Source organism: Macaca mulatta, chromosome 10, assembly GCF_049350105.2.
Source record: "Macaca mulatta isolate MMU2019108-1 chromosome 10, T2T-MMU8v2.0, whole genome shotgun sequence".
Lineage (NCBI taxonomy): Eukaryota > Metazoa > Chordata > Mammalia > Primates > Cercopithecidae > Macaca > Macaca mulatta.
The window spans coordinates 14,864,547-14,889,911 of record NC_133415.1 but is presented as its reverse complement, the minus strand read 5'-3'; the positions used below and the strand labels follow the sequence as shown (position 1 = coordinate 14,889,911).

The 25,365-nt window shown below is 47.3% G+C and overlaps 1 protein-coding gene and 1 long non-coding RNA gene across 3 annotated transcripts in view; one reads left to right on the top strand and one right to left on the bottom strand.

Moving 5' to 3' along the window:
* The window catches only part of CACNG2 (calcium voltage-gated channel auxiliary subunit gamma 2), a 138,608-nt gene that overhangs the window by 96,971 nt on the left and 16,272 nt on the right, over positions 1–25,365 (bottom strand). The window lies entirely within an intron of this gene.
* LOC144331758 (uncharacterized) lies at positions 5,199–24,673 on the top strand. The gene is made up of 2 exons (XR_013399151.1): positions 5,199–5,248; positions 23,255–24,673. It is a non-coding gene; the product is annotated as an uncharacterized LOC144331758 (long non-coding RNA).

The window sequence follows — 25,365 nt, the reverse complement described above, 5'->3', positions numbered from 1 at the left end:
CCCATGGGACCTTGGCCAAGCCTCTTAATGCTTTTCTGAGCCTCAGTTTCTTCACCTGGAAAATGGGGCTAGCAATATTCCCTTGAAGGCAGCTTTGTGAGTCTGGTGTGTCGATAACAGTTCTGCTTCCCATGGACTCGTTGCTATTCTTTTTTTTTTTTTTTTGAGGTGGAGTCTTGCTCTGTCGCCCAGGATGGAGTGCAGTGGCATGATCTTGGCTCACTGCAATCTCCACCACCGGGATCAAGCAATTCTTCTGTCTCAGGCTCCCTAGTAGCTGGGATTACAGGTATGCACCACCAAACCTGGCCAATTTTTTTGGTATTTTTAGTAGAGATGGGGTTTTGCCATGTTGGCCAGGCTGGTCTTGAACTCCTGACCTCAGGTGATCCGCCTGCCTCGTCCTCCCAAAGTGCTGAGATTACAGGTGTGAGCCACTGCGCCTGGCTGACTCATTGCTGTTCTAAGCCATCTTGTGAAGTGGTTACAGCGATCACATCCTCACTTCACAGATGGGGAAACTGAGGTGCAGAGCGGTCAGTGATCTGCCGGTTCATTCACTCCTTCATCCCATTTTCTGACCTGACCCCTGCTCCCTTCTCTTCTCTTATCTGCCACCCACCCACACATTGGAATCATGACATGAATTACACACATGTCCCCAAACTCGCCAGGCTAACTCAGGCTTCTGCCTTTAAATTCCCTCTGCCTGTAAGGTCTGTCTCCTTGTCTCTGCCTGACTCAGCTGTGTGTGTCCTTTAAGGCTCAGCTCAGGTGCCTCCTCCTCCAGGAAGACTTCCCTCCTAAGCACTATTGGTAGGTTCTCCTTTAGCCTGGGCTCACCTATACCTGGGTGTGATCACCTCACAGTAACACCTAACACGGAGTAAACTGACTCCACACTTTCTGTCTCCTGGGTACTGTGCATGCCCCTTACAAACACTCTTTCATTTAGTTTGCCCTACAACTCGCCAACGTAGATGTTATTTTTTTCTGTGTCATGGTTGAGGAGCCAGGATTTGAACTCAGATGAGTCCTTTTTAGCTCTCCATGGGACACCTGGTTATGCACTTCTCTTTACTCATCTCTTTTACTGGACCTTGGCGTAGTTATCTCTGTATCACCGGGGCCCTGCACCACACAGGGATTCAAATAATAGTTGTTGAATGAAACCTGAGCACTCACGATATGTTTCTAGAATAATAAGAGTTAAAAAAAAAAAAAAGAGAGAGACAGAACTCAGTGAGGTACCTCAGGATCCCATCCTCCTCCATGGTTTAAGACAAGTTCTCATTAGGAGCCCCAGTCCTTTGAGAGGAGACAGACCTTGCCCAAGTCGGTCTATGGGTGGGTGCCTGGTCCAGTGCCTGGCATGGAGGACGTGCTGAGAAAACACGGATTTGACCGGTAGCTGTTTTTCTCCTTTGAGCGTGATCACTTAGGCAGTTCTGCTTTTTTGTGAACCAAGACTACTTGGGGACCTCCGAGTCAAAAGTACCCTTTGGTTTTCGCCAAGGGGTACTTCGAGGAAAGGGCCACCTCTACCCTCTATACTCAGGGAAATTGGATTTCTGATGATTGCTGCACACATAAGCAACCAATAAAATGACAAAGCAATATTAAAGTTCAAGCGCTCAGAATACCCATCTTCTCCAGGCATCCTGAGTTTTTTTTTCTTTTTAGAGCAAAACCCTGTAATATTAATAAATGACAGAGAGAGAAGGATAGAAAAACGACTCTTTCCCTTTGACATGGTGAAGATCACAGGGACTAGAAGGACCTTTAGTCTTTATTAATGTGTCGCGAGGGGGCCTCTCCCACAAGCTGTGGGAAGCAGACATACAAAGAGTTTGCAACGCTCGCAGTCCTCAGCATCCCTGGGCGCCTCAGATGACTGCCTGGTACTGTTCAGAGTCTAGCAGGACCGCGTCATGGGGACCCGCTGTGTCCTGGGCAAGAACAAGGCAGCCCTAACCCAGCTCCCATCTGTGGGGGGCTGGAAGACAGGGAAATTCAGGACACAGGCCTTGATCACATGGGCCTGTTTCTAACCAAGGGCACTGATGCCCTGAAGAGGCTCGGAAGGAACCAGGCTGTCAGTTGCAGGGATGAGCACAAATCACGGCTAAGAGGGGACATCCCTGAGTTCATTAAGGACCACATCCAATAATGAGCACCTTTGTTTTTATACCTTCCTGCTCCCCTCTGGACCACCTGGCTAAATGCATCTTCCCACCCTTCCTCCCCTATGGCTGGAAATTACATGAGGGTGGCTGGCAAAACCTATATTATGCAAGCCTAATTCCACTGACTTAGTGAGTCAGAAATTGCAAGGTACATACAGAAGAGAGGAACAGGATTGAAGTTTATAGTAAGGATTTAAGAGCCAAGAGGGTCAGACACACACACACACACACACACACACACACACACGGAATGAGAAATGGAGAGGCATATTTTGACATTTGTCCATTCATCTATCTGCCCATTCATTCATTCAAAAATGCTTATTGATCACCTACTCGATGAGACGCGCTGTTCTAGCCACTGGGGCTCCAGCAGTGAACAGGATGACCAAGGTCCTTGTTTCCCTAAAGCTTACACTCATTCCACTAGAGAGCATCCCTGGGTGCCAGGCCCATCACAGGGTTAATCGCACTAAGGATGCATTATAATGCAGAGGATGGACACCACCCACACCCCTTTCCGGGCAAGGGATCTAAGCGTCAGGGAGATCAACCTGTCCAAGACCTCACACTGGGTTGTGGACCTGGAATCTGAATCTAGATTTGAGGCCGACTCTCTTTCTACTCACTGCTCAAAGCTGACTGACAAACCCGAGCTGAGAGCAGTGGTGCAATCGGGGAGGAAGCATCCAGCTGAAGTGTGCTCAAATAAGGCATCGTCTAATTCGATTATGCTTGCTAGACTGCAATGTAATAAAACAGAGTTTTCATATAAGCATCATCTCCTAATGTTTACAGAACAAGAAAGCAAAATTAAGAGAGGAATTTCCAGGGAAAAAAGCATGTGTTTTAGGCTGATGTAAAGAGAATAGACCCAGAAGAAATTGATTTTTGAGTTTACAACTCAGCTCTGACGAGGGGATGCCTGGTGGATTGGGAGGGTAGAATCCCATGAAGGGCCAGGCTGGTGCCCAGAGGGAGCTGGTGAGAGTGGGAGGGCCTGCTAGAAGGAACCCAGGATGGAGGAGAGAGGCTGACAGGGAGAGGCTTGTTAAAAGGAAAGAGGGCTGGTGAAGGCAGCCCACAAAAGACTTGGGTGGCCTGTAGGATTTATTTCCTACACCTCCTTGCTCCTCTCCAAACCTCCAGCTTCTCTTCCCAGTGTCTACCTTTCACAAGCAGCCAGAATGACTTTTCTAGCAAAGTGGAGCCTGATGACGAGTGTGTGGGTCCTGGAGCCAAGCTGCCTGGGTTTGAAGCCTGCTCTGTTCCTTCCTATGTTGTGTGACCCTGGGCAGGTTACCTAACCCTTCTAGACGTCCCTTTCCTCATCTCCAAGTGGGGATTGAAGTAGTGCCAGATTCACAGGGTTGTCACGAGGACTGATGACCAGTGTACATGAAGCAAGTACACAGTGCCTGGCACATAGTAAATGCTCAGTTAGCATGAGTTAGAATGAATCGCTTTCATTATTTTAAATCTGCTCAGATGACTCCTGTTTTTAAAAACCATGAGTGCAAAACCCAACAACTCAACACAAAAATGGGCAAACAACTTGAACAGACATTTCTCCAAGGAAGGTGCTAGTTAAAATGACCAATAAGCAAGCACATGAAAAGATGCTTAATATCATTAATCATTAAGGAAAGGCAAGTCAATACCACAGTGAGATACCACTTCACTCCCATGGGATGGTAGCTATCAAAACAACAACAACAACAACAACAACAACAACAACAACAACAACAAAACAAACAAAAAAAACGAGAAAATAACAAGTGTTGGTGAGAATGTCGAGAAATTAGAACCCTTGTGCATTGTTGGTGAGAACGTAAAATGGTACAGCCACTGTTAAAAATAGAATTACCACATGATGCAGCCATTCCATTTCTGGGTATCTACCCAAAAGAATTGAAACCTGGGTCTCAAAGAGATATTTGTATAACTATGTTCATGGTGGCATTACTCACAATAGCTAAAACCCAGTAGCAACCCGTGTCTGTCAACAGATGAAGGGATAAGCAAAATTGGATATATACATATGGTGGAATATTATTCAGCCTTCAAAAGGAAGGCTGTTATATGCTACACCGTGGATGAAACTTGAGGACATTATGCTAAGTGAAATAAGCCAGACAAAAAGATAAATATTGTTGGGTGCAGTGGCTCAAACCTGTGATCCTAGCACTTTTGGAGGCTGATGTGGGAGGTGCACTTTAGCCTAGGAATTTGAAACCAGCCTGGGAAACATAGTAAGATCTCGTCTCTACAAATAATGGAAAAAATTAGCTGGGTAAATAGTGGCGTGCACCTTTGGTCCCAGCCACTTAGAAGGCTGAGGTGGGAGGATTGTTTAAGCCCAGGTGGTCGAGGCTGCAGTGAGCTGTGATCATGATGCTGCACTCCAGCCTGGGTAACAGAGCAAAACCCAGTCTAAAAAAAAAAAAAAGATAAATACCGTATGATTCAACTTATATGAGGTCCGCAGAATAGTGACAATCATAGAGACAGAATACAGAAGCATGGTTGCCAGGGGCTGAGGGGCAGGGGGGAATGAGGAGTCATTGTTTGATGGGGACAAAGTTGTAGTTTTACAAGATGAAAAGAGTTCCGCAGATAGGTGGTGGTGATGGTTGCACATGAAGGTGTCTAATGCCACAGGACTCTACACTTACAGATGGCTGAGATGGTAAAAGCTATGTTATGTGTATTTTACCACAATAAAAAATAGAAAAAAAAATAAAACCAGCAAGCCTATGAGTGGAGGCTCTTCACTGCCTTCAGAGGGAACCACACTTCCTAACTTCCTAGCCTGGCATACAAGGTCTCTGTGGCTCTTCTAGTTTCTCTATCACGATCACCTCTCTCCTTCCTGTCCCCCACTAGACCGGATGGCCCACTTCCCCTGCCAGCACCTTATTCTTTCATATTCCAGGCCTTGCTGTTCCTTCTTTCTCTGCAAGAACTGCTCCCCAACCACCCCACTTGACCCACATGCAACATGGGATCATCTTTTTTTTTTTTTTTTTGAGATGCAACCTTGCTCTGTCACCCAGGCTAGAGTGCAGTGGCGCAATCTCAGCTCACTGCAACCTCCACCTCCAGGGTTCAAGCAATTCTCCTGCCTCAGCCTCCCGAGTAACTGGGATTATTGACACCCGCCATGACACCCGGCTAAGACGGGGTTTCACCATGTTGGCCAGGCTGGCCTCGAACTTCTGACCTTGGCCTTCCAAAGTGCTGGGATTACAGGCGTGAGCGACTGTGCCCAGCAGGGACCCACTTTTAAGATACTGCTCCCACCTCGGAGAGAACGTTCCTCACCCTTTCCCACCCTGGAACTTACCACTTCCTCTTTTGTGCTGCACTGAGCCCCTCTCTGGATTTTGGCCCTAACCCCTCTTGATTTTATGCTCTTAGCTATTTATACAACTGTTCAGGCCCCTGGACAGTGAGCGCCCATATCTTACACTTTGTGACCACCCCCCATTCCAGGCCAGCCCAGTACTTTGCACCGAGCTTCAGTGAGTAGTTGCTGAATGGATTTGGCTCTCAGAAAGAGGAAGTGCAGGCTGGATGGGGACTTATGACCTGTTATTATTACAAAGTAAGCATATGCCTAGGTGATGGGAGATATGGAACCCATACGGAACCTTGAAAGGCCATTTGGTTTATTTCCCTGGTGAAAAACCCTTTGAGACAAAGAGCCTGGGGAGGGAAAGCTACATTTCGCCTTCATGTCGCCTCTGAACAGAGAGGCATAAAGCAAGGGTTCGTGTTTCTCCTTCGAGAAATTAGGTCACTGGGTGTCGTTAAGTGTGCCTGACAGAGCTATGCTAATCAGTTCTCTTCTGGCCTAAATATCTGGTAATTATCTTGGTTTTTCGCTTTGCCAGACTTGGCTTCCTAAAACAGTTCATCCATGCTGTTACTTCTCGGCTCAAAATCTTCAAGGATAACGTTCACCACCACCATCAAACAGCAAGCACGCCCCACTCTTGCCTCATGCTGGGCACTGTTCTAAACGTTTTACCTGCATGAACTCTTCAGACACCGCCACAGTCTCTGAGGCAGGTGATACGATTAGGTCCAGTTCAGAGGGGAGGGGAGGGAATGGAGGCTCACTGCTTCCGGGGCCTGCAGCTCCGCATCCTGACGCCTCTGCCGGGCTCTCGGCCCCTCTCTCCCTCCTTATCCTTGTTTCTGACTCCTGGCTGTCAGTCCTCACCCTGATCATGCACGGCCCATGCCTCCCAGGACAAGCCAGAGCTGCAGGCCATCCAGGGTCCCTGCCTTCTCCCGTGTACATCCCCATCTCTATTAGCCCTGGTTCTCCAGAGAAACTGAACCAATAGGATATATATAGAGAGATGTAAGTGGAGACTTATTACAGGAATTGGCTCATGCTATTAGGGAGGGTAAGAAGTCCCACAATATGCCATCTGCACGCTGGAGAACAAGAAAGCTGGTGGTGCAATTTGGTCTGAGATCAAAGGCCTGAGAACTAGGGGAGTGAATTTTATTTTATTTTTTTTGAGATAGGGTCTTGCACTGTTGCCCAGGCTGGGGTGCAGTGGCACAATCACCACTCACTGCAACTTCAATCCCTGGGGCTCAAGCAATCCTCTTGCCTCAGCCTCCAGAGTAGCTGGGACTACAGGTGCACACCACCCCTCCTGGCTAAATTTAAATTTTGTGGTTTTTTTTTTTTTTTTGGTAGAGGCAGGGTTTCACCATGTTGCCCAGGCTGGTCTCAAACTCCTGAGCTCAAGTGATCCACCTGCTTTGGCCTCCCCACAGGCGTGAGCCACCGGGCCCACCCGGGTGTAAGTATTGGTCTGAGTCCAAAGGGCGAGAACCAGGAGCACCCATGTCAGACGGCAGGAGAAGACAGATGTCCCAGCTCAAACGGAGAGGGTGAATTTGCCCTTCTTCAACCTTTCTGTTCTATCTGGGCCATCAGTGGATTGGATGACGCCTGCCCACATTGGTGAGGGCAGGCCTTCTTTTCTTAGCCTGCTGATTCAAATGCTAATGTCTTCCGGAAGTGCCCTCCCAGACACACCCAGAAATAATGTTCTACCAGCGATCTGGGTTTCCTTTAGCCCAGTCGAGTTGACACATATATTTAACCATCACACCGCCCACCCTAGAATGCCTGCCTGCGTCAGTTCTGTATCTCCCAGGCATCCTTGAAGGCATAGCTTGTGTCTAGACTCTGCCAGAAAGTCCTCTCTGAGGCCGGGCGCAGTGGCTCACTCCTGTAATCCCAGCACTTTGGGAGGCTGAGGCGGGTGGATTGCCTGAGGTCAGGAGTTCGAGACCAGCCTGGCCAACATGGTGACACCCCATCTCTACTAAAAATACAACAACAACAACAAAAAATTAGCCAGGCATGGTGGTGGGTGCCTCTAATCCCAGCTACTTGGGAGTCTTAGGCAGGAGAATCACTTGAACCCAGGAGGCGGAGGTTGCAGTGAGCCGAGATCGTGCCATTGAACTCCAGCCTGGGTGACAAGAGTGAAACTCTGTCTCAAAACAAAAACAAAAACAAAAACAAAAACATCCTCTCTGAACTCCTAATGAACTTGGAGTTCAAACCACCCGCTTGACTGTTTGGCTTCTCAGTGATTGTGTGTTTGTGCATGTACACGCATGAGTGTGTGTGCTCATGTCAACACTCTCTTTCCAGAGTTATTCATTTTTCTTTTTTCTTCATTAAAATTTTCTCTCTCTCTCTCTCTCTTTTTCTTTCTTTTTGAGACAGGGTCTCACTCTGTTGCCCAGGCTGGAGTGCAAAGGCGAGATCTCAGCTCACTGCAACCTCTGTCTCCCGGGTTCAAGCAATTCTCCTGTCTCAACCTCCCGAGTAGCTGGGATTACAGGTGCCCACCACCACGCCCAGTGAATTTTTGTATTTTTAGTAGAGATGGGGTTTTTTCATGTTGGCCAGGCTGGTCTCAAACTCCTGACCTCCAGGTGATCCACCTGTCTTGGCCTCCTAAATGCTGGGATTACAGGTGTGAGCCACCATGCCTGGCTTCTTTCCATATTTAGATTATGAACGATTTGAATGCCGGGATCCAACCCTTTCTGTCTGTGCCTCAGCCCTGATTTAACTAACTATAAGATTCCCCTTCCAAACATCATTCATTTAAAACATCAACAGCAGACACCTAGTAAACTTTTTACTGGGTGCCAGATACGGTGAGCAGCGTTGGGTGCTGGGCTAGATGCAGATGGACAGCTGGCTAAAGGGCAAATATGAAAAGAGAATTAAGGAAGAACCAATAGATGAGGGCCAGTTCATTTTTTGAAACCCAAGGATCCACCATCCCAACTTTTGGGACCTAAGAAGTTACGTTGTTAATTACAAACAAAAAGAAATATCAAATATAAATATAGATGGTAGCTTAGCATCTTCAGGCTGATTGACTTGTCCAGAGGGGTCTACTTTAGAATTTGTATCTTTATAACCTGACATTCTCTCTGGGCTGTTACAAAAGTAATGATTATCATGATAGCCAAAAAATCGAGCTTTTGTGGTAAGCTTTACTTAAAATGTATTTAACATTGCACCTCCAGGGCAGTGTTCTAGAAGCCAGGAAGGGGCTCTGGCAGGACTTTTTGTTTGTTGTTTGTTTGTTTGAGACAGGGTCTCGCTGTTGCCCAGGCTGGGTGCAGAGGCATGACCTTGGCTGACTGCAACCTCAACCTCCTGGGCTCAAGCAATCCTCCCACCTCAGTTCCTCAAGTAGCTGGGACTACAGGGGACACCACCACACCCTGCTAATTTTTTAAGTTAGCCTCATCATACCTAGTTCTCTGAAGGAGAAACTGAAGCTCAGAGAATTAAAATCATCTGTCAAATGGCAAGGAAGTCAGAATTGCAGGCCAGGTCCAAAGTCTATATTCTTTTATTATTATTATTATTTTTTGAGACGGAGTCTCGTTCTGTCACCAGGTTGGAGTGCAGTGGCGTGATCTCGGCTCACTGCAACCTCCGCCTCCTGGGTTCAAGTGATTCTCGAGCTTAAGCCTCCTGAGTAGCTGGGATTGCAGGCACGCGCCACTACACCCAACTCATTTTTGTATTTTCAGTAGAGACGGGGTTTCACCATGTTGGCCAGGCTGGTCTTGAACTCCTGACTTCATGATTCACCCGTCTCGGCCTCCCAAAGTGCTGGAATTACAGGCGTGGGCCACTGCGCCCGGCCAATCTCTTTATTTCCGAAGTTCTAAAATTATATACTTAGAAAGAAATGCTTTAACCTTGCAGTAATACATTCTCTTTAAGGTCAGGAATAAATAAGTAAAAATTAATCTGACAATCTCGAAGCAGGTTGAAAAATATCACTCTGTACTCCCCTTGGATTTGTCTCCCAGAATTGTTCCACTCATTGACAGCTGATTGGCTTAAATAATTCATCCCCTTTCGTGAGGCCTATTGCTTCAAATTGGTATTTGCTTGATGAGGGCTGTGACTGATGGGTGATTGCAAGCTGAAATGTTCCACCATACAAGCAGAGAGAGGCTCCAAACGGTTACCCAGTGTTTTAAGGCAAATCTGGGCGTTAGGATCTCGTTCTTCTGCAAAGCACCAAATCGCCAGCAAATAATTTTTTTGGGTATTCTGACCATCTGTGCATTCCCGACCTTCCTACTGACCGAAGGGAGAGGGTTGACCACGTTTCCTGGGACACCTGGAGACATCTGTGTTCTAAGTTACAGGTCTGGCTGGAAGCTGCTTGCTACAAGCGTCTGCATGGAGCCTCTGCCTCCTCGATCTCTGTGGCAGAGCTTCCATCTCCTTTTCAGGCAGCCCAACATATGGGGAGCCAGATCTTTTTCTGTCAAAGGGGGACAGTTTGCTAGGAAGAAAAATGGCCAGCCTTTGAGAAGAGAAGAGAGAAGAGGTGTTTTCCTGGGGATAAGAGGTTAAGAGATTAGGACTGAGGATAAGAGCAGGTAAGACGGGGTAACTTTCAGCAAAAGGCAATAAAGAAAGGGAAGAAGAGACACATTGCATTCTCAGACAGGGTAAAGACATCTCCTCAGACCCATGGCAAGAGGTGAACATGGACCGTGGTATGCTGGGGTTGCTACAGTTACGCAGATTGGGAAGCCAGGAAGGGGCCTTGGTGGAGCTACCTTTTTTTTTTTTTTTTTTTTTGACAGGGTCTCTCTGTTACCCAGGCTGGAGTGCAGAGGTGTGACCTTGGCTCACTGCAGCCTCAACCCCCTGGGCTCAAGCGATCTTCCCACCTTAGCTCTTCAAGTAGCTGGGGCTACAGGCGCACACCACCACACCTGGCTAATCTAAAATATTTTTTTTAGAGACTTGGTCTCACTTTGTTGCTCAGCCTGGTCTTAATCTCTTGAACTCAAGCAGTCCTCCTGCCTTGGCCTCCCAAAGTGTTGGGATTACAGGCATGAGTCACTGTGAATAGGGGTGGGAGGGAAGGCCAGGAGCGAGAGGAAACCGGGAAACCACAGGCACTGAGGTTTCTCACACAGGCTGACTTCAATGAGGCGTTTGCTGAGAGCAGCTACTCTAATGAGCTGGGTCTTAGGAAGTCGGATTCCCTAGCTTCTCAGAGTGACCTTGAACCTGGGAGCAATTTCCGTTCTCCTCCAGTTCTCAGTTCACGAAGTCAGTTCTCCTTCTCCAGGATCCCTGCAAAGCCCATTCTTCCCAAGGCATCACAAACCACCACTGGACATGATTCAACTCTCCACACAAACACCCCACCCAGGCCCACTGAATCCCAATCTGTACTTTAGTCACATGCCAACTGATATGTGCATCCCAAAGTTTGAGAAGCAAACGAGAACTGGAAGCTCCTTGGGCTAAGGACAGCATCTGCCTTGTAGCTGTTTCCATCTCTGGGCACAGGGATGGGCCCATCATGGGACTTGCATAGTTATATGTTGAACGAGGCCGGGTGCAGTGGCTCCCACCTATAACCTCAGCATGTTGGGAGTCCACGGCAAGTGGATTGCTTGAGTCCAGCAGTTTGAGATCAGCCTGGGCAACATGGCAAAACTCCGTCTCTACAAAAAACGCAAAAATTAGCTGGGCGTGATGGTGCATGCCTGTAGTCCCAGCTACTCAGGAGGCTGAGATCAGAGGATCACTTGAACCCAGGAAGTGGAGGCTGCAGTGAGTCATGATTGTGCCACTGTACTCCAGCCTAGGTGACAGAGTGAGACCCTGTCTCCAAAAATAAAAAACCAAAATGTGTTGAAGGAGTGAAGGAATGAATCTCCCAGAAAGCAGACAGCAAGGCGGGGAATGGGTCCAGCAAAAGAGAAGAAGGCAATTGATCAAGCTGAGTAGGCAGCAAGGATTAGGAAAAGATGGAAAAGACTGGAAATCGAATTCTCTGAACTCTAATAACATCAGAACTATCAGCAAACCTTCTTTGTGGACGGTAGCTTGCCTGTGAAGAAAACACCTCGCAGAACATACACATTGATCTCTTTTATGAATTCTTAAATGTTGTGGAAATGGCGCCTCCATGGAGTGGCTATTTCAGCGCAAAGCACCATCAGGGGCACCGCAGGCAGGAGAGGTAGCAGGAGAGAGGACAAGGAGGAGGTCTGGGCAGTGTATGCTGGTGGGGAGCGAGAAGGGGGGCCTGCCCCTTCGCCACACTCGCTGCTGCTGAGAGCCAGAGGGGGACACCACAGGTGGGAGAGAGGCGCTTCGGCCTCTCTCTTCAGAGGTTCCTGCCTTGATACAAGGCCCTCACATGGGCAGAGCACTTTACAGTTTACAAAGGACTTTACAGTTTATGAAGCACTTTACAGTTGATGAAGCATGAGTTATCACGAGTCAGCTCTACTTGTCACTTCCAGGAAATGAAAACAGGCAGGCAGGAGAGGCGGCAATGTGCGTCACGAGTGGGGGTGTGCCCTCAAGTGAGGGTGGCCGGTGTGATTTGGGAACGGGCTCCCCTGTGAATCTCTCTCGATAGCACGCAATCGCTGGGGGGCCACGGGCAGCCATCCCTCCCTCATGGTCAAGTAAGACACAGGCCTGGTGGTGCCCATGCTTGGCCAAGTCAGCCCTGGCCATTGAAGAGGTTGCCTAGTTGGGCCCCCACCCCACTGATGGCTGCAGGCTGATGCTGGTCCCGGCTGACGGTGCCATGTGGTGGGCTCAGAGCCAGCCTGCCCTCTTGGCTCCACCACCTCTGAGAAGGGACAGGGGTGACCATGGGAAAGTGACTTCACCTCTCCCACCTCCCACTTCCTCAGCATGGACCGGAGATAAACTCATTCCATTCTCATTTAATTCTTAAAACACACTGTTTTTTGCTTGCTTTTTGATTTTTTATTTTTTTGAGACAGTCTCCCTCTGTCGCCCAGGCTGGAGTGCAGTGGCGTGATCTTGGCTCACTGCAACCTCCACCTCCTGGGCTCAAGTGATTCCCCTGCCTCAGCCTCCTGAGTAGCTGCAATGACAGGCGTGCACCACCACGCTCAGCTAATTTTTGTATTTTCAGTAGAGACAGAGTTTCACCATATTGGCCAGGCCGGTCTCGAATTCCTGAGCTCAAGCAATCCGCCTGCCTTACCTCCCAAAGTGTTGGGATTACAGGCATGAGCCACCGCACTTAGCCCACACCTGTTGATGAGGACTCTTTTTATCCCCATTTTACAGATGAGGAAACTGAGGTCTAATGCAGAGCACTGAAAGAGCTGGATTGAACACACGCAATTTGAATCCCGGGACCCTGTTCTTACCCACTGTGCTATGCCACCGGGAAGAGGGAGGTAGGGTGCACAGTGGGCACCCAAGCCAGACTTGAGTCCCAGCTCTCTACTAATTGACTGTGTCCTTGAGTAAGTTACTGAATCTTCGTGGGCCTCTGTTTTCTCATCTGTAAAGTAAGTTTGATTATAGTACCTGCCTCAAAGGATTGTTGTGAAGATTAACATGAGATGACAAAAGTAAATCATTAGAACAATGTCTGGCACATAGTAAGTGTTCAATAAATCCTGCCTCATTATTCACAGGGTTAGTGAGAGCATTAAACAAGGTTATTTATTTATTTATTTTTTTAGCGTGCTTATGAAGTTTTATAAGTTCTTTTTTAAATTTATTTTTTAAAATTAATTTATTTTTTATTATACTTTAAGTTCTAGGGTACATGTGCACAACGTGCAGGTTTGTTACATATGTATACATGTGCCATGTTGGTGTGCTGCACCCATTAACTCATCATTTACATTAGATAGTCAGGAAACAACAGGTGCTGGAGAGGATGTGGAGAAATAGGTACACTTTTACACTGTTAGTGGGACTGTAAACTAGTTCAACCATTGTGGAAGACAGTGTGGCGATTCCTCAAGGATCTAAACAAGGTAATTTATTACTTTTTGAGACAGGGTCTCACTCTGTCGCCCAGGCCCAGTGCAGTGGTGTGATCATGGCTCACTGCAACCTCGACCTCTCAGGCTCAGGCGATCCTCATGCCTCAACTTTCAGAGTAGCTGGGACTACAGGCATGTACCACCATGCCCAGCATTTTTTTTTTTTTTTGTAAAGATGCAGTCTCACTATGTTGCCCAGACTGGTCTTGAACTCCTGGACACAAGTGATCCTCCCGCCTCAGTCCCCAAAGTGATGGGATTGCAGGCATGAGCCACCACGCCTGGCTTAAATAAGGTAATTTATGAGGTGGGTGACCAATTATAAAAAATGTAAGTACTCTCCCCTCTTCTCCTTTCCTGATCCAACATTCAAGCTCTGGTCAGTTTCCAAAGCCCAGTGGGAGTGGATTCCATCCTGCAATACACATAGACCTCCTTTTATGTCGATTTTTCTCAAAGAACTGGGAGTACTTCCAAGATGGCAAGTCTCATATGGGTAACGGTCCTTGGAACTATGTCCCATTCAACAGCCACAGAGCCTGCTGGGCTACGTTAAATTTCCAATGTCACCCCACCGGGGGATGGCATGGCCTGTCCTGGCAGTGTCAGGGCACTGGAGGGCCCAGCTCACAGCTCCCCATCGCCGTGCCTCTCTCCTGCCTCCAGCCTGTTAACCTGTTATCGTAATATCCCGCTTTCATCCCTTCTCACTTTCTGTAGGGAGGTATTGAGAAAGAGAGAGAAGGAAGAAAAGAAAGGCTGATTTTACTATTCAAGGACTACCACCAGTGACAGCAACTAGAACAACGATAGCAAAGTGATTATAACACCCTCTGTTCAACAGGCTCCACCATGACAGCCCTGCCTGTGCTATGGTATCGAAGCCTCACGATGACCCTATGAGGTTAGCATGGCTGCCATCCTGAATTTGTAGGGGGGAAGTAGATTTGTGGCCACAGGGCTGGTGAGAGGTGATGCTTATACCAGTCACACCTGGCCCGTGTGACATCAAAGCCTCCTGTGTGGTCCCGCCCCACCCCTCGTGGAGCAGGCTCCCCATAGTGCTGTCTCTTAGGAGGGCCAGCCTCCCAAATATCCCAAATATCTCTTGGGGGTATTTGCCGCCCCCAACATGGGTTTTCACAGACACATTTGATCTTGCCGTCTCTGTAGCTGTGACCACACACGCGTACTTTGCACTTTGACCTTTCTTTCAGTACCAGTGACTCAGAAGTCCCTCTAAACCTGAATCTTACCGGTGGCAGAAGATCATTCTCTGATTGGAACCATGGCCCTCTCTTTAGGAGAGTGGAACTTGCCACCTGGAACTAATGCAAATGACTACTATCGATGGCGTACCCAGGATGCAGCACATAGCCCGGTTTAGGATCTCAGTTAAGTGCAACATCACTCATTTTGCAAATGAGAAATAGGAGGCTCAGAGACGCTAAACAACTGGCCTAAGGTCACCAGCTGGCTCCTGTGTTAACTCGTTCAATTCTCAGAGCCACCCTGCGAAGCACAGGGCTTCGAGTCCATACTACCTTCCTTGTGAGGCTGCTATGAGGCTCAACTTGCTACAGCTTTGCTGGCTGTGGCTCACTGTGAAAATGTCAGCATTTTTCTCTTCCTCTGTTTTACAGAGGTTCAGAGAGGTTAAGGGCCTTGACCAAGGTCACAACGCTCAGAAGCAGAAGACACAGACAGCCTCTAGCCCAGATTCTCTGCCTCCATATCCGGAGCTGTTCCCTCTACCCCACTGCCTGGGAACATCTGCTGGATCAGCCTCAGTGAATGCCCTGGAAAAATGGCAGGGACCTAATTTCCCTGAGCTGCTTGATGGAGCTTGCCTCTCTTTCTGCTTCTTCTAATATCGTGTGTGTGTGTGTGTGTGTATGTGTGTGTGTATGTGTGTGTTTCAAAAATCTTTTGTCAGCAGCAAATTCATCTGAAATTGCAGCAAGAATAATACTTCGGTGTCACCTTTACTCTTCTCTGGTTCTAACAATCTTACGGTATCAAACAGTCCCTGCTTCAGAGGAAAAATAATAATGAATGACTTAAAATAACTCTGCTGAAGAAAATGAAGGTTTGATTTGAATTGCAGAGGGAACGACTCCCTTTTAGCCCCCCCTCTCTTCATTTCCTGGAGAAGGCTTTCAGAATCTGCAAGATCCTTCTGCACTCAAAGATTCTGACAGTCAAGAAAAACCGGGGCCAAATTATTTGATCTGAAAGTATATTTATCCCCATCATTCCAAAATACCACCAAATATCACCTAAGGAATAGGAAGCATTGGTGTGTCCGTCTCTATTCTTCTCTAAGGAGCCTTAAGCATTCTCGGGTCCACCAGAAAGGATACGGTTTCCCCACCACTGCATTGCCTGGATGGGTGTCTTCCTCTGGGGCAGGTCAGAGAGGTTCATATGCTACGGAAGCCTATTAAAAGCTTATCTCATTAATCACAGTGATTCATGCCAATAAAAAAGAATTTTTGGGAGAATGCAGATTTAACCCATGTGGCCTTATTGGATCAGATTCATTATAACTCCATGTCTAGGTTCTCAAAGGAGATAGCAGGTCACAAGTGTATGCTTCAACCGAAACCCTCCTTAACCCACATGGGCATAAATGAAGCTGAAATTACCAGAGAAATACACACTGGCATGTGCTGAGCCTGTGGTGCCGTTCAACCAAATAAAGTTCCATGGTTTAATACATTTCTCTGTAGAGTGTCACAGCAGACAAGGTTGTGAATTACACATTCCATTTTTGCTCTTTGAGAATGGTTCTATTTAACCCAGTAGCCAACAGGAGTTCAGCTGATTAATAAAAGTACATTCTTTTTAAGTATAATTTTGAGTATTGTTGTGGTTTGACTGACCCATGATTGCACAGATTTCAACAAAGCCAGCTTGGAAGCTGCTAAAATGAACTTATTACTCAGCTTTTATTTACAAAATGTACTTTGAGGCTTCAAGTCTTGCAGTGATGCCAGTGGTCGCAAAGGAGAGAGAATTGGTATTGAATCTGGTGGTATGCTGAAACGCCAAGGGGGGGCAGCTGCTCACCAGTCTGGCTTTCTAGGTAAAATGAGGCCACATAAAGTGATGGAATGGTTATCTTCCCAAATGCCAATCTGTGTTGGTTTGCAAAGTGCTGAAGAATGAATGACACTCCGTCCTGGCTGAGATTTATGTCACACAATTTAGGGTAGGAGGAGGAAAGCCTATTTTCAGTCTAATGTTACAAAGGGGCAAGTCAATGGAATTGGGAGGAAATGGCCGGAACCCAGTAGCTCAATTTTTAACCCCAGGGTGAATCAAAGCAGCTTCCCTGTTCCCCTTCCCCTCTGACCTTAGGGATCAGCCCACTCTCTCTATTACCTTCTACTACCCTCTCTCTACACACATTCACATTTGACCCAATTCCCCCTTCTAACCAAAGACTCGACCCAATTCTCAAGCCTTCTCCCCCACAGTTCTGACCCAATTCTCTCATCATTTCCACAAAGACGTGACCCAATTTGCCTCCATCCTTCCCCCGGCACATGCGATAACATTCCCCCTACAGCTCCCACACTACGGATATGACCTCATTTCCACCTCCATGCCAGTCACTCACACCTGTTCCCCCTCCATTTCTTCACGATGGCCAGGAGCCACCATGGTTACCTTCTCCTCTTCTTGCAGTTAGGACACCACCCCCTTTTCTAAAAACACCAAGGACACAGCCTCCCTTCTGCAGTAGCCTCTTCTTTCCCCAGGTATATTCACAGGGATTTGACCCAATTTTCCCACTTCTCAAACCCTACTTGGCTCATCGATCTCTTTGCACATCATCTTCCCAAGGACACGTGGTTTGTGTCTTTGCTGGAATGTCAAGTCCTCCGACAGAGCCTATGCTCCCAATCAACGCTTGCAGCACAGCACTGAGTAGGTAGTTACTGCAGCCCCTGGCATGGCCAGAGGAAACTTCACAGTTGGCTGTGCCTTAACTGATACTCAGTTATTAGGTTATTATTTAAAGAAATCATTTTGTTGGCAGCTGATCTGCCAGCATTTTGGATTCTCTCTCTCCCTTTCTTTCTTTTCTTTCTTTCTTTCTTTCTTTCTTTCTTTCTTTCTTTCTTTCTTTCTTTCTTTCTTTCTTTCTTTCTTTCTTTCTCTCTCTCTCTCTCTCTCTCTCTCTCTTTCCTTTTTTCCTTTTCCTTTTTTAAAAAAGGAAGCGCAACGAGTTCTGGTGAAGTGTGGTAGGGCTGTCAGTCAGGGGCTGAAGTCCTTCATATAAAAACATGGGCAGGAGCGAACACACCGGCCACCGAATGCTGCCCTCACTACGTCAGTAGGGCTCCTGGAGAGGTTATAGGAGATGGCTCTCTGAGGGCCCTTCATTCACGGCTGCTACCTAATTAAAAAATAAATATGTTTCAATTATCACAAATGATTTTTATTTATCCACTAGGAACCAGATCACAATCAGTTATGCATTTTATGAAAGCTATTAAACAGTTTTCAGGTGAAAGGACATTAAGTTCTATCAATGTTGGGGACTGATTTGGGTGAATAGCCTTGGAGGCGATTGGTTGAGGGAAGACTGGAGAGGGCTTTTGTAGCCTTGCCCTCGTTTTTGTAACTGTTCCTCCCTAGGTCACTGCCCACTTATGTGTGATGGAGAAAGAGCCCACTCCACCACTCCAGCTCTCCCTGTTCTCTGAACTTGGCTGAGTTTGGATGACACTCAGGGTGGAACTCAGTTAGAAATAATTGTTGTTTTGAAAAATTCAGAATTTTTCTCTAAAACGAAGTAATACACGTTAAAGGTTTTGGATACTGTGTTCCAAATGGTAGTGATGATGACAATCCCTGTTATCACCACAAGCACCATCTCTGCCGCCACCATCTTCATCACTACCACCTGCATCACAATCGTTATCATCACCATCAGCACCACCTTCATGATCACCACCACCTGCACCATGGCTATAATTACTACCACCACCACCACCATCACCTCCACCACTATCACTACCACCACCGTCACCACTACCACTACCACCATCACCACCATTACCACTGTCACTACCACCACCATCACCATCATCACCACCACCACCGTCACTACCACCACCATCACCATCATCACCACCACCACCATCACCATCACCACCATCACCATCACCACCTTCATCACCACCATCTTTATCACAATCATTATTACCACCATCAATCACCACCACCTTCATGATTACTGCCACCTGCATCATGGTTACAATTACTACCACCACCATCAGCACCACCTTTATGATTACCACCACCTGCATCATGGTTACAATTACTACCACCACCATCAGCACCACCTTCATGATCACCACCACCTGCATCACGGTTACAATTACTACCACCACCATCAGCACCACCTTCATGATCACCACCACCTGCATCATGGCTATAATTATTACCACCACCACCACCACCACCATCACCATCACTACCACTACCACCACCATCACCACTACCACTACCACCACCATCACCATCATCACCACCACCAGCAGCACATCTGAAAAACCCTGATTCTGGCCTTTATCTCTATAATTCTTTTCTTTTTCTGTCAACTTCTTTATTTATACATTTATCCATTAAAAAGAATGAGAATGAAAAATAGAAAAATTATTCCTTTTATTATTTTAATAATTTGTATCTTTTTCATGAGTAAGTGAGAAGGTAAAGATCTATCATCTATCCATCTGTCTGTCTATTAATTGATTGATCATTTTCTTTTGCTTGTTGGTTGTATTTCCATGGCTCTTCACTTTTAGTTTGTCTTCATCCCTCCACCTTCTTTCAGTTGGTTTAGCGCTTGGGGCCTAAAAGTAACTGATGCAGCACTTTAGAATATAGAGAATGCTTCCAAGCCCTTGCAGAGACTGGACTTTTCCTACCTAGTGATAGCATAGAGAAGAGCAACTATACATGATTTTATCTCTTTGTGGGAAAAGGGGTACATCTTTTTATTCAGAGTCAAAAGTTTTTAAAAAGGAAGAAGACAGGAAATCTGAATCTTTGGTCCGCACCTGGCGCTTTAGCATAATGATCTGCACATTGTTGACATCCTGTAAATGCTTACTGAATTAAATTTGAGCATCAGCCTTTGGGCAGGAACAGAATTAAATCCATTTTTTTGGGGGCAGCCACTTTTATTCCAAATATCTTTTTGGGTTACATTTCTTTTTTTTTTTTTTTTTTTTTTTTTGAGACGGAGTCTCGCTCTGTCGCCCAGGCTGGGGTGCAGTGGCCAGATCTCAGCTCACTGCAAGCTCCACCTCCCGGGTTTACGCCATTCTCCTGCCTCAGCCTCCCACGGGTTACATTTCTAATTTCTCCCACCCTTTCCTTTTGTCTCTTATCAAAACTCATGACACTGATGCTGAAGTAAAGTTTACCATTTGTGTTTGGAATTCATTGGATGGACTAGGGTTTAAATCCCTGCACCACCAATGACTGACCTGAAAAAAATATCACTTGACTTCTTTTGGCCTTAGTTCTCTCATCTGTGCAACCACCCTGCAATACAGGGTGGTTGTGGGAATTGAATGAAAAAATAAGGACTATACAGTAGATCCCGGGGGATCCAGCCCATGGTAGCTGGATGCATGGCATGTGTATGTTTCCTGTAGATAATTACTTCCCCTACTCTCTATCGGGTCCATTTCTGGTACAGCCAAAGGATGCCAAGGCTGCATGCTCTCAGGGACCAACTCCCCCTCTACCATCAGCCCATCTTCATGATGCTCAGCCATTAGGAGACTCGGAGAATTGAACTGGGGAAGTATAACAGCAAACCGGGAGGCAGAATTCCTGTGTGAATTTCTGTTCCTTTACACACTGCAGGAATGCTACGAGACAGCTCATTTCTAAGCTGCGGAGGGTTCCCACAGCTTGGCTGAGACTTGGGGGAGAAGACGCAGGGCTTGAAGGCCCTTGCAGGAGTGAAGCCAGTGAAGAGAGGGAGTCCCAAAAAACCCGACTCCCACCTCTACCCCTGTGAGCTGTGGGACTCTGGCAAATCGCTTAATCTCTCAGCGCCTCCGTTTCCTCCTCTGCAGAATGAGGATAAGAAGCCTAAAACAGATTTTGCATGGTGGTTGTGGGGATAAAATAAAACCTTTGGCATACAGGAGGGTGCTCAATAGGTAGTGTTTTTCTTCCCTTCCTTCCCTCTCCATCCTCTCCTTCTTTTCAAACACTTCCTTTGTATCTTGTATTCCACCCCCCTCCCGACTTCTTCCCAGGTTTCTTGAATCAAATTTTCAAATATGCTGGCTACTCAATGGTGGCTTGTATACAACCTGAAGTTCTTAGGAGGATGGACACTAAAGAAGCCAATAAGTGATAAATGTTTGACTGCATAAACAAGAATAATAACAACACAATTATTTGGGATCATTATTAAATCGTGAGACCAAATGAAGCCAACATAATCAAAATTGAATCGAAAGTCAGTAGAGAGTCACACCCTCTAATTTGTTTGAAGATGCTGCCCTGGTTTATTACTGATGCTCAATCATACAGTTATTTAAAGGACATCTGGACTGACAATACTAATAATGGTGACAAATCTTCCCGGCATGGATGGCTCTCACTTTCTTTTAATTGAAGGGAAGCTATGGAAGTGTTTTCCTTCATTTAAAAAAAAAAAATCTTCCTTTTTTTTTTTTTTTTTTTCCTTAGGCCATCTGTCTGGCTATTAAAATCCCATCAGCTTCATTGCGAGAACACTTACTTCCCCCACGCCTGCCATCCCAAAGGGGGCTCTTACAGTCAACTAGCTCATGATCGCTCCGGGCCTTCCAAAGGGAAAGTGCATTTGCTCTCAGCGCTTCCTTTGCAGCTTCCTGTCTTTCTTTCCTGGCATCTCATTGCTGTATAGACAAGATACTCTGTGATTTATTTCCAGGGCTCCACATTAATACCCAGAAATTTAGTTTATATCCGTAACTATGTGTTGATTCATTCAACTGTATAAGAAGTAGCTATGCCTCTTCTCAGCAGTTCAGGGTCTAACAAGACAGTGCTGGATCTCCCAAATAAACACTCTTGGGTCAAAGTGCAATACTTCAGGATTAGATGATGGTGGATGAAGTCCTTGGATCTAAGAGATTGAGTCAGGACTAAGAGTCAGGAAGGAAATGCCTGCATTCTCTCTGACCCAGCACCTGGGTTCCTCAAACCTTACACTATTTCTCTTAGGCTTGTGAGTCACATTATCCCATCCCTTCCTATATACCCCAAATCCTTTTTGTCCTTATTGTTATGGGAGACAGTCATTCCTGTCACGACAAAACTGCCTTTCCTCTCACACCCAGGTATGATCATTACGGAGAAATCTCACCGCTTCCTCCAAGCAAGCACCTCTTCCGACCAGAGGTAAATCCTATACTTGGAAGGCTCTAGGGTGGAGAAAGAAATTCCTTCCCTGCTGATTGACAGGGAGAGCTAATTCCTCTTGTTCTGATGGTGTCTTGAGAGGGGGCATCTCCTGAACACCCTGGAGGAAACCAAAGGGAAAATCCTCCAGTACAAATCGGTGTGTCAACAAGGGAGGCAGCATCTCTCTCTCTTTCTCTCTCTCTCTCTCCCCCTCGCCGCCCCCCGGCTATCATCCACACCACCATCCTTTCTAGATGGAGAAATGGGTCAAATTGTAACTAAGAACCGAGTGCTCCCGACGCCTTAGAAAGGCCCTTGGATTCCAGGCGACTTCTGTGAATTGGCCTCTGACCTTCTTTTCACTTTCTATGCCAGTGTCTCTTTTATCACCTAAAGAAAAAAGCTGATGAGCAATGGAGCTGAAGAGCCGCCCATCTCTCCACGTCTTTCAAACATGCTTTATCAGTAGGAACGACGCTTTTGCAAAGTGAATGGTGGGCCATTGTGGTATCTGAGATGAATTTAGTTGGTATAGGGATGAACATTTAAATAGGTTTAAGCTGAGTATTTTGAAGGCGTGTTAAAAATATAACTAGTGAATCGAACCAGTGGTTTCTTGGATACTATTGCTTAGGATGAGGCTCGATTTAAACAGGGGATCGATTTAAAGATACGCGTTTGAGGCTGTGTGCAGTAGCTCACACCTGTAATCCCCAAAATTTGGGAGGCCGAGGTGGGTGGATCTATTGAGCTCAGGAGTTCGAGACCAGCCTGGGTAGTGTGGCGAAACCCCATCTCTACAAAAATACAAAAAAAATTAGCCAGTGCGATGGTGCACCCCTGTAGTCTCAGCTCCTCAGGAGGCTCAAGTAATAGGATCCCTTCAGCCCAGTAGGTCAAGGCTGCAGTGAGCCAAGATTGTGCCACTGCACTCCAGTCTGGGCAATAGAGCGAGACCCTGTCTCAAAAAAAAAAAAAAGTAAAAAAAGATATGTGTTTGATTAATAACAGTATGGGTGGTGGATTTAAAACAACAGCGCTATCTTTTGATTTAAAATAACAGCACTATCTTTTGAGCCTCCACTCGGTATGCAAGTTTTTTATACAGATTTTATTTTAATTTTTATAACACACTGCTTGAGAAGCATTTTTATTTCTGTTTTTGTGCGTGTGTGTGGCGGACAGGAAATGGTGGTTCAGAGAGGTGAAGCGCCCTGCCCGAGGCGGCAGAGCGAGTCAGGATTCAAACCCAGGCCTGTGTGATGCTCAAATCGGGCCCTTTCTGCTGGATCACGCTGCCCAATCAATCTGGGAAGAAAGTAGGGCAGGAAGTGGTTGGGTTCTAGGGAAAATCTATTGGTCCTGGGCTGCAGTGGTGTGTGGTCCTGCCGTCTGAGGCTCTGGCCTGTAATTTTAGCCTAGGCTCCAGCCACAAGCTCTGTGGCTTCCTCTCATCACTCAGTCCACAAATATCCATGCCCCGCCTGGTTTCTGTGTGTTCTCTGTGTCTCACAGAGCTCTCCCTGGGCAGCGTTTCTGGGGGCGGCAGGGGTGTCTCTCCCAGCTTGGGGGCGGGCAGGCCTCTCTCTGCATCCTGCTGCTGTTCCTCTTCGTTCTGACCAACTGTCGTGGACCCTCTGGGCTCCAGCATTCCATCTGCTCTGAGAGGGGCCCGCCCGCGCCCAGGCGGCTTCCATCTCTCCCGGGGGCCTCTGCCAGCCTTCTCACGCTCTCTCCCCACCCTGTGCCACCTCGCTATGCTGAGCTTCTGCCCACCATCATCCTTTCCACCAACCCACCTCTGGCTCCCGTCCTCTTGTGGTCTGCAAAGCCACTGACTTAGACCCGGGATGGCAGCTGGCTTCCATTTACCCCCATTGCTCTGCCCCCACCTCACCCACACCACGCGTTCTGCCTCTGGCCACGTCCTGGTAACCCTGGTGTCAGGCACCTCGGCTGCCGAGGCCCATTGGGAAGCCCCAGAGGCACAATGTTCTCAAGCCGGAGGACAGGCCCTTTGAAACAGACCTTTCCGGCCGGGTTCTTATGTTCTTCTGTGAACTCAGTTCTCAGGGGAAGGATTCCGCTGTTCCGGCACTGAGGCTGGGAGAGCCGCCTACCCTAGAAGCGGCTGATTCCACTGGAAGCCAAGGCACAAACTAATGTGTTCCTCCCTTCCTCTGTCCATCTTTCCATCCTTTCTCCTTTTCTTCTTTTGTTCATAATTACTATCATTATTTTTGCTGAGATCCTACTATGTGCCAGACCCTGCCTTAGCTATTTAATTCCTACTGATTGGACTATCCCCATTTATTCACCAAGAGTGTGAGGTGTGCCAGGCACTGTGCCGGGCAGCCGGTCACAGAGGTAAATGTGACACCATCCCTGTCTCAAGGGCTTTACCACCTGGTTGAGGAGACAGAGACTTGGAAACAGAGAAGCATAAGAAAGTGTCTGCATCTTTGCCGGCATCTGAACTGGCAGAGGCTGCAAATGTCTGAGGGTGGAGCCCTTTGGCTTTGAGGCCAGCAGGAGAAAGGGGAGAGTGGCCACCACTCCTGGCATGGATGGGCCCCTGTCTAATCCCTTCACTATGTCAAAACGGACACCAAGGCATACCGAGACAACAGCAACAGCTCGCTGCCACAACCCTCCCCAGATACAAAGGCGCATCTCTAAGGAGGTGACCCTGTCATAGAGCAAGTCCAGAAGAAGGAAAAACCTCCCTTTCTCTGTGCTGTTTCAGGCTTCTCTTTGGCCAAATCCTGCTGCTCTTTCATGCGGAAGGGCCCTTGGATTTGAAGACTTTGTGGGACAGATAGGGGAGCCCAGAGCTCCCCTAAGGGTATCAGCCGGGATGTAATGGGGAGGAAGGTGGATAAACAGACACAGGCTCGCAATGGTCCTGCCTCCCAGAGGTAGGCATTTTCTCCACCCTCAGAGAGGCAGCAGCAGGGACTGTGTCCCGGAGGGAATGTTGCGGCGGTAGAATGGCACAGTGCCTTCCATCCCACAATTATGAGTGAGCTGCTACTACGTGCTAGGCACCGTGTCGGGTGCTGGAGACCCCACACTACTTGCTGCCTGGTACCCGGGCACATGGGTTCTAGTCCCTGCACTGCCACTTGCTGACTCTGTGGCATAACCAAGTCCCTTCCTTTTTGGGCCTCATGTTCTTCAAAGTCAAGGTGAGGATTTGGACTAGATGAGCCCTGTGGAGTCGCCGCTAGTTAACTTCCCTCTCTCCTTTTCCCATAGCAACAGAAACTCGAGTTTTTCTCCAGGCATGTGGCCACCTAGAATAAAGGTTATCTTTTCCAGATTTCCCTATAGCTAATGTATGGTCACGTAGCAAACTTCTGCC